Source organism: Chiloscyllium plagiosum, unplaced genomic scaffold (assembly GCF_037043375.1).
Source record: "Chiloscyllium plagiosum isolate Xiang-an unplaced genomic scaffold, Cpla_swu_hap1 HiC_scaffold_44, whole genome shotgun sequence".
In the NCBI taxonomy this organism is placed as follows: domain Eukaryota; kingdom Metazoa; phylum Chordata; class Chondrichthyes; order Orectolobiformes; family Hemiscylliidae; genus Chiloscyllium; species Chiloscyllium plagiosum.
Genome location: NW_028270182.1, coordinates 13,821,592 through 13,832,677, shown reverse-complemented (window position 1 = coordinate 13,832,677; position 11,086 = coordinate 13,821,592).

The window sequence follows — 11,086 nt, the reverse complement described above, 5'->3', positions numbered from 1 at the left end:
TACACAATGATATCAACACCAATGCAAGATTGAAACTGACAGGTAGTAATGGATATATCACCCAACTAAACTCTGCTTTACATAGTTAAAAATCACACAACACCAGGTTATAGTCCAACAGGTTTAATTGGAAGCACTAGCTTTTGGAGCACTGCTCCTTCATCAGGTCCACAACCACCTGATAAAGCAGCAGTGCTCCGAAAGCTAGTGTTGTGTGATTTTTAAACTTTGTACACCCCAGCCCAATACCGACATCTCCAAATCATGAATGCTTTACATAATCGCATTGTTCTGACTCCTTAATTGCACTTCAAATATATTCTGATTCATTTTGTGCTCACTAAGGTGATACTGGGATATAAATTTTCTAATCAGTGATGTTTGACTTAATTGTAACCAGTGGTATAATAAGATTCATTTAAATCCTGATGATATAACTTATGACTGTGGAATCGTGTTCAAATAATGACCAAAAATCAGTGAGTGGTAAAAATAGCCTCCTTTATTCAGAAACTGCAAGTAGCACAAGTTTGAGATGACAATAGAATCCCAAAATACAGTTCTTATGTACATAAAAATTCCATTACTATGGCTGTTACTTTTTTTTTCTCTAGAGTATGCAAGGATTTGAGGAGACAGGAGAGGGGTTAAAACATTGTTAAGTCCTGGCTGCTACTCCTGATAGGATTAAGAGTGTCAGGTCTGCGTGCATACTTAAGAGATGTTAATCCTTTTGTCTTTAAAGTTAGTAAATGCTTGTTAGAGTACTTTTTTTTTTACTGTCTGTGTGCTGTAAATAAGTTAGAAATTGTACTGTATTTAATAAAAGTTTAAACTGATTACAGCAGCTGGGTTGTGAGATTTGTTTACTATTTGCCAGTGTGAGTTTCATGCAATTCCATGGAAGTGGTGTTTTGTCACTTAAGGGGATAGTGGCCCTGTTAAAAAGGTATTCAACAAGTACATACTAATTGGGGAAACTAGTGTTTCAGGTCCGAGATACAGTTGACAAAGGCTGATTAATGTTATAATGTTTCATGGAGACTTGATGGGGATTGTATAGTTTACAACATTGATACCTGTTCAGAGGTATCTAGGCCTAAATTCTGCTGATGGCGAAGGCTGATAGGGTGTGAAAATGCAGTAATGGGTTTGAAAGGGTTGTTTTAAATCTGATCTATCTTATGATAAAGTATACTACAGAACCAGCTTATGTTTGTGGTAGGAAAATTATTGGAGAGGATGCTGAGAGACAGGATTTATGATTATTTGCAAAAGCATAGTTTGATTAGAGATAGTCAGCATGACTTTTTGACGGGCAGATCATGCCTCACAAACCTTATTGAACTCTTTGATTATGTGACAAAACACATTGATGAAGGTGGATGTAATGTATATAGATTTTAGCAAGACATATGATACGTTTCCCCATGGTAGCTCACTAAGAAAGTAAGGAGGTATAGGATACAGGGACATTTGGCTGTCTGGATCCTGAATTGGCTGGCCCATTGATGAGAGGGTGATAGTAGATGGGATTTATTCAGCCTGGAGGTCGGTGACCAGTGGTGTTCCCGCAGGAATCTGTTCTGGGACCTCTGCTCTTTGTGATTTTTATAAATGACTTGAATGAGGAAGTGGAAGGGTGGGTTAGTAAGTTTGCCGATGACATGTGGATATCATGGTGGAGTTGTGGATAGTGTGGGGGGGCTATTGTAAGTTGCAATGGGACATTGACTGGATACAGAGCTGGGCCAAAAGTTGGCAGATGGAGTTCAAGCTGGAAAAGTGTGAAGTGATTAATTTTGGAAGGTCAAATTTGAATGCAGATTACAGGGTTAAAGGCAGTATGGAGTAAAGAGGGATCTTGGGATCAAAGTTGCCACCAAGTTGATACGGTTGTTAATAAGACATAGTGTGTTGGCTTTCATTAGCAGGGGCATAGAATTTAAAAGAGGCATGAGGTTATGTTGCAACTCTATAAAGCCCTGGTTAGATCACACTTGCAATATTGTGTTCAGTTCTGGTTGCCTCATTATAGGAAGGATGTAGAAGTTTTAGAGAGGGTACAGAGGAGATTTACCAGGACTCTGCCTGGACTGGAGGGCATATCTTATGAAGGAAGTTTGATGGAACTAGGGCTTTTCGCATTGGAGTGAAGAAGGATGAGAGGTGGCTTGATAGAGGTGAGAGGCTTAGATAGAGCGGATAGCCAAAGAACTTTTTTCCCAGGGCAGAAACAGCTATCACAAGGGAGCATAATTTTAAGGTGATTGGAGGAAGGTTTACAGGAGATGTCAGAGGGTGGTGGGTGTGTGGAATGCACTGCCAACAGTGATAGTAGAGTCAGTTACATTAGGGACATTTCAACGACTCTTGGATAGGCACATGGATGATAGTAAAATGAAAGGTATGTCGGTTAGTTTGATCTTAGAGTAGGATAAAAGGTCAGCACAACATCAAGGGCCGATAGACCTGTACTATGCTGTACTGTTCTATGTTTTTTAACCGTGGTTTTACGAATTAATGAATGAAAGAAACCATGTTATAGTACAGAGTTATGAATGAATGAACAGGAAGCCGATATCAATGAATATAGCGAGCTGGTGAATGAGTTTGTAAAGATAACCTAAAACAGAATATTTCACAAACACCCCCCCAACACACTTTTGATTCTACTGAGACCTTTCAAAGAGAATGACACAATTCTTATCTCAGCTTACATACTTTTAACAATTTGGCAACTGCACTTTACAAAACAAAAACATGCAGTTAGAATAACAATAACAAACATCATGGTGGTGAGTGAATGTCTGGTCCCACTGTATGGTGAGATGCACATTTGATGTGTGAGGCATGAATCCAGGCCTCCTTTCCTCAGACCTTGACAGGCAACTGGGTGATCAGCAGCACCTGGTATGGTTATTCCCACTTTGCGCCTAAGGATTCCTTGTGGATCTTTCTCACAAGAACCCACTCACCTGGTACAGTGTTGTGACTCCCAGCGAATCTTTCCTGTCAGCCGATATCTGAGAGGAAGCAGAACTTACAGCATCGGCTAGTACCTGACAGTGAAACAATAAGGCATCATTCATAAGGTGACAGTCAGCAGCATTGCAGGAGTCTGTGTAAAAGTTGGCAGGCTGATCCCCTGTTGTCCTGCAGGCTTCAGTCAGACACCGAAATTCTGCTGGTTGTGCAGACATTCCAGGGGATAGGCTTCCCGATGTCATGGCTGTCCATCCAGTTTTCCTGTGGTCTGTAGTTAATATTCACTTCCCACTTGCCTTTTGCATGGGCCATACCAGGTTGTCTGAGATACTGTGGGTTTTCATTAAAGTCCCTTTTTCCTGTTTGGTACAAGGTGTTTCTGTTTTTCTAAAAGTCACCAATTTCATCTTCAGTAACTTGCAGTCATCCCTGTTTCTAGCCCAAATGGGTGATCTCTTAATTCTTCCCTTTGTAGGGTTCTGATGGACCTCATTGCTCGTCCATCATTGAAATATAAAGAGGAATTCAGCTGGGTGAAGGAGTGGCTGGGCTACAGGTACTACCCATATAATGGTTATTAACTCATGGGGGCCAAATTCAAGGTGTATGGGTTTGGTCCATTTGATTGCAATCCTGTCAGCTTCTGCTCTGTAAGCTGTCCTCACTGCCCTGTCTAATGGGAGTTTGGTCTCATACCTCTGGGATAGGTACAACAATTCTGCTCCTGTGTCCAAAAGGCAGTCAACGTCCAGGTCACCCACTCTCATGTTCACATGCAGTCCGTCTCCCCTCTGCTGGCAAAAATCAAGGGGTGGGCTCTGTCAGTTTTTTGTCATTTTTAGTAGCTCCTGCTACTGCTGGATGATTAGCTTTTTAAAACCATTCTTGGGGATCGGTCTTACTCCCACCTTCCAGGATCTCCTTTTCCTCCTTGTTTATTAGGCAATGTCTCCCTTTTCCCCTTTGCCAATACATCCTGGCCCAATGGCCTTCCTTCCCACAGACGTAACATTTCTCTGGGCGTTTGTCTTGGGTCTTCCCAGGTTTACCGAGGCTCTGTCCCATTGTTCTATCTGTAAGGCTCACAGTTAGGTGCCCATATCTTTGGTGAGCTCGGTCCACCAAGTCATAGCGATTACTTCCCCTCTGGTTCAAATCTGGTTTAGTCACTAAACATTTTAGTGAGCTCAGGTTTAAGTCTGGCCACAAAAGCAGATTTCAGCGGACCATAATCGCAACCTTCAAAATCCCTATCATCGTGCACATTTGGGACGTCTGCATATTCTTTCCAGGTCATCCTCAACCTTTCCTCATATTCTGTGACTTCTGTGGGTTTTTGACAGCAAGCTGTGACTTTTGTCCAATCGGTCTTATGCGGGTTATACCCCGGTAACCACTGTTTTATTGCTGTTCAGCCAGTTTGCATCTCCTGCTTGTACTCTCCAAGAGCATCTTTGACTGCTTCATGGAGGAGGTGTCCTTCTCTTTCAATTACACTAACGTTCAGATTTTGTACCCCAACCCAGGGATGGAGCATATATAATCCGCTTAACCAGTCCAGGCTTTTCCCAAGGGCAATCGTTTTGTTTTTCTGAATCACCTCCTGGTTGTTGAGTGGTCGGATACAAATTCTCTGTGGGCTTCAGAAATGGGGAAGAAACGGACAGGACTGTTTTCTCATCCTTCAGTTCCTTGTTCTCTTTTTCAAGCCCCTGATTTTTAAGATGAGCGGATCCCTCCTTGGATCTTTCTTTCTGCAGTTGTTCTTGCACTGCTTTTAATTGCTCTTTAAGTTGGGTTACTTCATGATCATGGGCTGATCGGGTCAAGACTTTCGTTTCTCTGGCGAATTTGCCCCATTAATGCAAGGGACCATATAATCCTGTCTTTATCTTTCTGTCGAGTGGCTTTGCCCAGACACATTTCATGTCATCTAGGGTCCTCTGTCCTATTATACTTCTGCCTGATTTTGGTTAGGGTGTTCCCTAGCAAGAACTATACCTTAAGGTAGTTCTACAACTGCAACAGCATTTCTTCCTCAGTTACATCAGGAGAGGCTAGCCCACCTCTGGACGTTATAGGCAGTTTCCTAGAGGAAATTTGCTGCCGTGGGCAATTCCCTGCCATAGTCTATGTTAGCTGATCTGAGGTCTAGATGCAGAGGATTTGAAATAAAATATTCAACTCACGAAAGGTTTGGGATAGTTTTCACGGACTACATCATTACTCTAAGAAGGAAGTTTTTTTTACCCTCAAAGAATTGCCAGTGACCGGTCAGTTTAGATGGTGTCCCCAGAGATCCTGCCCGATTATGCCAAGTTGTAGGATTGTGTTCAAATCATGACCAAAATTAATGAGGGGCAAAAATAGCCTCCTTTGTTCAGAAACTGTACAAATTTGACGTGGTAATAGAATTCTAAAACAGTTCTTACAGCAGCCCCTTTATACACAGTTCTTACATATATTAAAATTGCATGACTATGGTATTCATATTTTTATCTGGAGTACACAAAGGTTTGAGGTACATTTGTCCTGGGAGACAGGAGATGGGTTAAAACGTGTGCTAAGTCCTGGCTGCTACTCCTGATAGGATTAAGTGTGTCTGTCCGGTCTGCTTGCATAATTCAAGGTGTTAGTCCTTTTGTCTGTTCATGAATCGTAGATCATAGAATCCCCATTGTGTGGAAATAGGCCATTTGGCCCAACAAATCTGCACTGACCCACCAAAGAGTACCCCACCTAGACCCATTCCTTTACCCCATTACTCGGCATTTCCCCTAACTAATGCACCTAACCTACACATCCCTGAACATCATGGGAAATTTAGCATGGCCAATTCACCTAACCTGCACATCTTTGGACTGTGGGAAGAAACCAGAGCAGCCATGGGGAGAATGTGCAAACTCCACACAGTCACCCAAGGCTGGAATTGAACTCAGATCCCTGGTGCTGTGAGGCAGCAGCGCAAACTTTTAAGTTAGTAAAAAATACTAGACCTATAAATAAGTCAGAAATTGTACCTGTATTTAATAAAAGTATAAACTGATTACAGCAGCTGGGTTGAGAGATTTGTTTGCTTTTTGCTGATGTGAGTTTCATTCATTCAGGCAATTTCATGGAAGTGCTGTTTTGTCACTTAAGGGCATAGTGGCCCTGTTAAAAGGTACTCAACAAGTATATACTAACTGGGGAAAGTGTTTGGTGATTCAGGTCTGAGAGATGTTCGGCAAGGGCTGATTAATGTTATAATGTTTCATGGTGACTTGATGGGGATGGTTTTGTTTACAATATTGACACATATTCAGATATAGCTAGGTGTAAGCACTGCTTGCAGAAAAAGCTGATAAGGTGTGAAAATGCAGTAATGGGTTTGAAAGTGTTGTCTTAAAGTTGATCTATCTTATGATAGTAAAGTATACTACAGAGCCGCAGTTTTATGAATGAATAATTGAACAAAACTGTTATAATAGGGATTGATGAATGAATAAAACAGGAATGCAGTGTTTGCTTGTGAGTGGGTTAGTAAAGGAGTTAGGAATAAATGAACTGGAATCTGTTATTAATGAATATAGCGAGCTGTTGAGTGAGTTGGCAAAGATAACCGAAAACACAATATCTCACTTGACTCTGCTGTGATGAAGTGAAAGACTCCAGTCTTGGATGAACTAGTGAGGAGGGAGGTCTTAGACACTGCACTAGACAGGATGTATTTGAGAACCCACAAAAGTACAGACGTAAATAAAGGAGTGTTCCATCAAGCATTACAGTGCTTCATCGAGGGATAAGGGGAAGGCAGACTCAAGGACCATGATTGCACAGACACATCCCGCTATATGGGGATCTCAAAATGGAGGCAGTAGAATTTGTCTAAAGCAAAGATAAAGCATAACTCAGTGTAAATGTGCTGTGAAGAATTATCACATAGTTATGGCTTTTCCCAGGGTTTGAATAGGACTGATAATAGCTCTTGAAACTCAGACCTATTTGTGCATGGGTGCACGTCAATGAATATTAGCATTATTCCCGAACATCTAGGATAACTCACTGCTCTCTTTCAAACTAGCTACTGTGGGATCTTCTACAGCCCCATGATGGGGCCGGTGCAACCGGAGTTCAATATTTCATCTGAAAGATGGTACTGATGTGTCGGACATTCCAGCATTCCCAGTTCTGGGATCTGAGTGGGTCTGCCTAGAACTTTGTAGTCAAACCTCTGGAGTATCTGATTCAGGTGTTAGTGCTAGCCACTGAGCCATGGCTTCTTCCCTATTTGTCCCTCAGCGTTCTGTTTGGGTTAGAAACATACCTGCTTTGTCACAGGGTAAGTTACAAAAGCAGATATTTCTGGAAAAACTTTACAGGGTCTGGCACACTCACTCATTTACCCCCTCACTTCCACTGGAAACTTTTGAGTCCTTAGAAACATTTTTGAAACAGTACTTTCCTCAACAGTGTGTCTTGGGACTTAGCAGATCACTTGACTTGTCCCAATACAATAGTAGAGTCAGAGATGTACAACATGGAAACAGACCCTTCGGTCCAACCCATCCATGCCGATCAGCTATCCCAGTGCAATCTCGTCCCACCTGCCAGCACCAGGAATATATCCCGCCAAACCCTTCCTATTCATATACCCATCCAAATGCTTTTTAAATGTTGCAATTGTACTAGCTCCACCACTACCTCTGGCAGCTCATTCTATACACGTACCACCCTCTGTGTGAAAAGGTTGCCCCTTTAGTCTCTTTTATCTTTGCCCTCTCACCCGAAACCTATGCCCTCTAGTTCTGGACTTCCCAACCCCAGGGAAAATACTTTGTCTATTTATCCTATTCATGTCCCGCATGATTTTGTAAACCTCTATAAGGTCACCACTCAGCCTCTGACAGTCCAGGGAAATCAGCCCCAGCCTGTTTAGCCTCTCCCTACAGCTCAAATCCTCCAACCCTGGCAACATCCTCGTCAATCTTTTCTGAACCCTTTTAAGTTTAATAACATCTTTCTGATAGGAAGGAGACCAGAATTGCATGCAATATTCCCACAGTGATTTAACCAATGTCCTGTACAGCCAAAACATGACCACCTAACTCCTGTACTCAATGCTCTGACCAATAAATGAAAGCATACCAAATGCCTTCTTCACTATCCTATCTACCTGTGACTCCACTTTTAAGGAGCTATGAACCTGCACTCCAAGGTCTCTTTGTTCAGCAAAACTGCCTAGGACCTTACCATTAAGTGTATAAGTCCTGCTAAGATTAGCTTCCCCAAAATGCAGCACCTCGCATTTATCTGAATTAAACTCCATCTGCCACTTCTCAGCCCACTGGCCCATCTGACTGAGATCCCGTTGTAATCTGAGGTAATCTTCTTCGCTGTCCACTACACCTCCAATTTTGGTGTCATCTTCAAACTTACTAACTATACTTTTTAACTGAATATATGTTGCTGGAAAAGCGCAGCAGGTCAGGCAGCATCCAAGGAGCAGGAGAATCGACGTTTCGGGCATGAGCCCTTCTTCAGGAATGAGGAAGGTGTGCCAAGCAGGCTGAGATAAAAGGTAGGGAGGAGGGACTTGGGGGAGGGGCATTGGAAATGCAATAGGTAGAAGGAGGTAAAGGTGAGGGTGATAGGCCGGAGTGGGGATGGGGGGCAGAGAGGTCAGGAAGAAGATTGCAGGTTAGGAAGGTGGTGCTGAGTTCGAGGGTTGGGACTGAGACAAGGTGGGGGGGGGAGGGGAAATGAGGAAACTGGAGAAATCTGAGTTCATGCCTTGTGGTTAGAGGGCTCCTTGGCGGAAATGAGGCGTTCTTCCTCCAGCCGTCGTATTGCTATGGTCTGGCGATGGAGGAGTCCAAGGACCTGCATATCCTTGGTGGAGTGGGAGGGGGGGGGGTTTGAAGTGTTGAGCCACGGGGTGGTTGGGTTGGTTGGTCCGGGTGTCCCAGAAGTGTTCTCTGAAACGTTCCGCAAGTAGGCGGCCTGTCTCCCCAATATAGAGGAGGCCACATCGGGTGCAGCGGATGCAGTAAATGATGTGTGTGGAGGTGCAGGTGAATTTGTGGTGGATATGGAAGGATCCCTTGGGGCCTTGGAGGGAAGTAAGGGGGGAGGTGTGGGTACAAGTTTTGCATTTCTTGCGGTTGCAGGGGAAGGTGCCGGGAGTGGAGGTTGGGTTGGTGGAGGGCGTGGACCTGACGAGGTAGTCACGGAGGGAGTGGTCTTTTCGGAACGCTGATAGGGGAGGGGAGGGAAATATATCCCTGGTGGTGGGGTCCGTTTGGAGGTGGCGGAAATTACGACAGATGATACGATGTATATGGAGGTTGGTGGGGTGATAGATGAGGACCAGTGGAGTTCTGTCCTGGTGGCGATTGGAGGGGTGGGGCTCAAGGGTGGAGGAGTGGGAAATGGAGGAGATGCGGACTCCTCCCTCCCCTTCCTAGACCTCTCCATTTCTATCTCGGGCGACCGAATCAACACGGACATTTACTATAAACCGACCGACTCCCACAGCTACATAGACTACACCTCCTCCCACCCTGCCCCCTGTAAAAACGCCATCCCATATTCCCAATTCCTTCATCTCCGCCACATCTGGGCGGCACGGTGGCACAGTGGTTAGCACTGCTGCCTCACAGCGCCAGAGACCCGGGTTCAATTCCCGACTCAGGCGACTGACTGTGTGGAGTTTGCACGTTCTCCCCGTGTCTGCATGGGTTTCCTCCGGGTGCTCCGGTTTCCTCCCACAATCCAAAAAAAAAATGTGCGGGTCAGGTGAATTGGCTATGCTAAATTGCCCGTAGTGTTAGGTTAAAGGGGTAAAAGTAGGGGTATGGGTGGGTTGCGCTTCGGCAGGTCGGTGTGGACTTGTTGGGCCGAAGGGCCTGTTTCCACACTGTAAGTAATCTAAAAAAAAATCTAATCTAATCTAAAAAAAAATCTAAATATCTAATTCATAAAATCTAATCTAATTCAAATCTAATCTAAAAAAATCTAATTCATCCGCTCCCAGGAGGACCAGTTCCAATACCGTACAACCCAGATGGCCTCCTTCTTCAAAGACCGCAATTTCCCCCCAGACGTGATAGACAATGCTCTCCACCGCATCTTCTCCACTTCCCGCTCCCCCAAGTCCCTCCTCCCTACCTTTTATCTTAGCCTGCTTGGCACACCTTCCTCATTCCTGAAGAAGGGCTCATGCCCGAAACGTCGATTCTCCTGCTCCTTGGATGCTACCTGACCTACTGCGCTTTTCCAGCAACACATTTTCAGCTCTGATCTCCAGCATCTGCAGTCCTCACTTTCTCCTAGAACTATACCTTTTATGCTCACATCCAAATCATTTATATAAATTACAAAAAGAAGTGGACCCAGCACTGATCCTTGTGGCACTCCACTGGTCACAGGCCTCCAGTCTGAAAAACAACCCTCCACCTACATTTTCAAATCAGCAGCCTCAGCATCTGCACCTGCTACAAGGCTAACATCATAGAAAGTAGGAGCTGAAATAGGCCACTCAGACCATCAAGCATGCAATGCCATTCAGTTAACACATGGTGGATCTTCTACACCATTTTCCTATAATCGCTGCAATCTGCAAAAGTCTTTCAATGTTATACTGATTGGTTGATCCTCCATAGCACTCATGACTGGACAGTTCCAGAGATTCAGAGTCAATATTAGAATGATGCAGGAAAAGCACAGCAGGTCAGGCAGCATCCGACGAGCAGGAAAATCGACACTTCGGGCAAGAGCTCTCCATCAGGAATGAGTTCCAGAGATTCACCACCTCCTGTGCAAAGAAATTCCTCTTCATCTCAATCTAATATGACCAGCCTCTTATTTTGATACTGTGCCTGCTGGTTGTATGTTTCAATAACCACTTCTCATTCTCCTAAATTCTATGGAATATGGACTAGACTTCTTCAGTTTCTCCTTGTAGAAAAATCTCACCATTCCAGGAATTAATCTGGTGGATCTCTACAGCAATTTTCTACAGCAAGTTTACATTTCTTCAGATAAGAATATCAAAACTCTTCAAACAACACCATGTGAAGTCTCATCAAGGATCTATGTAATTCCAGTATCTTTATTC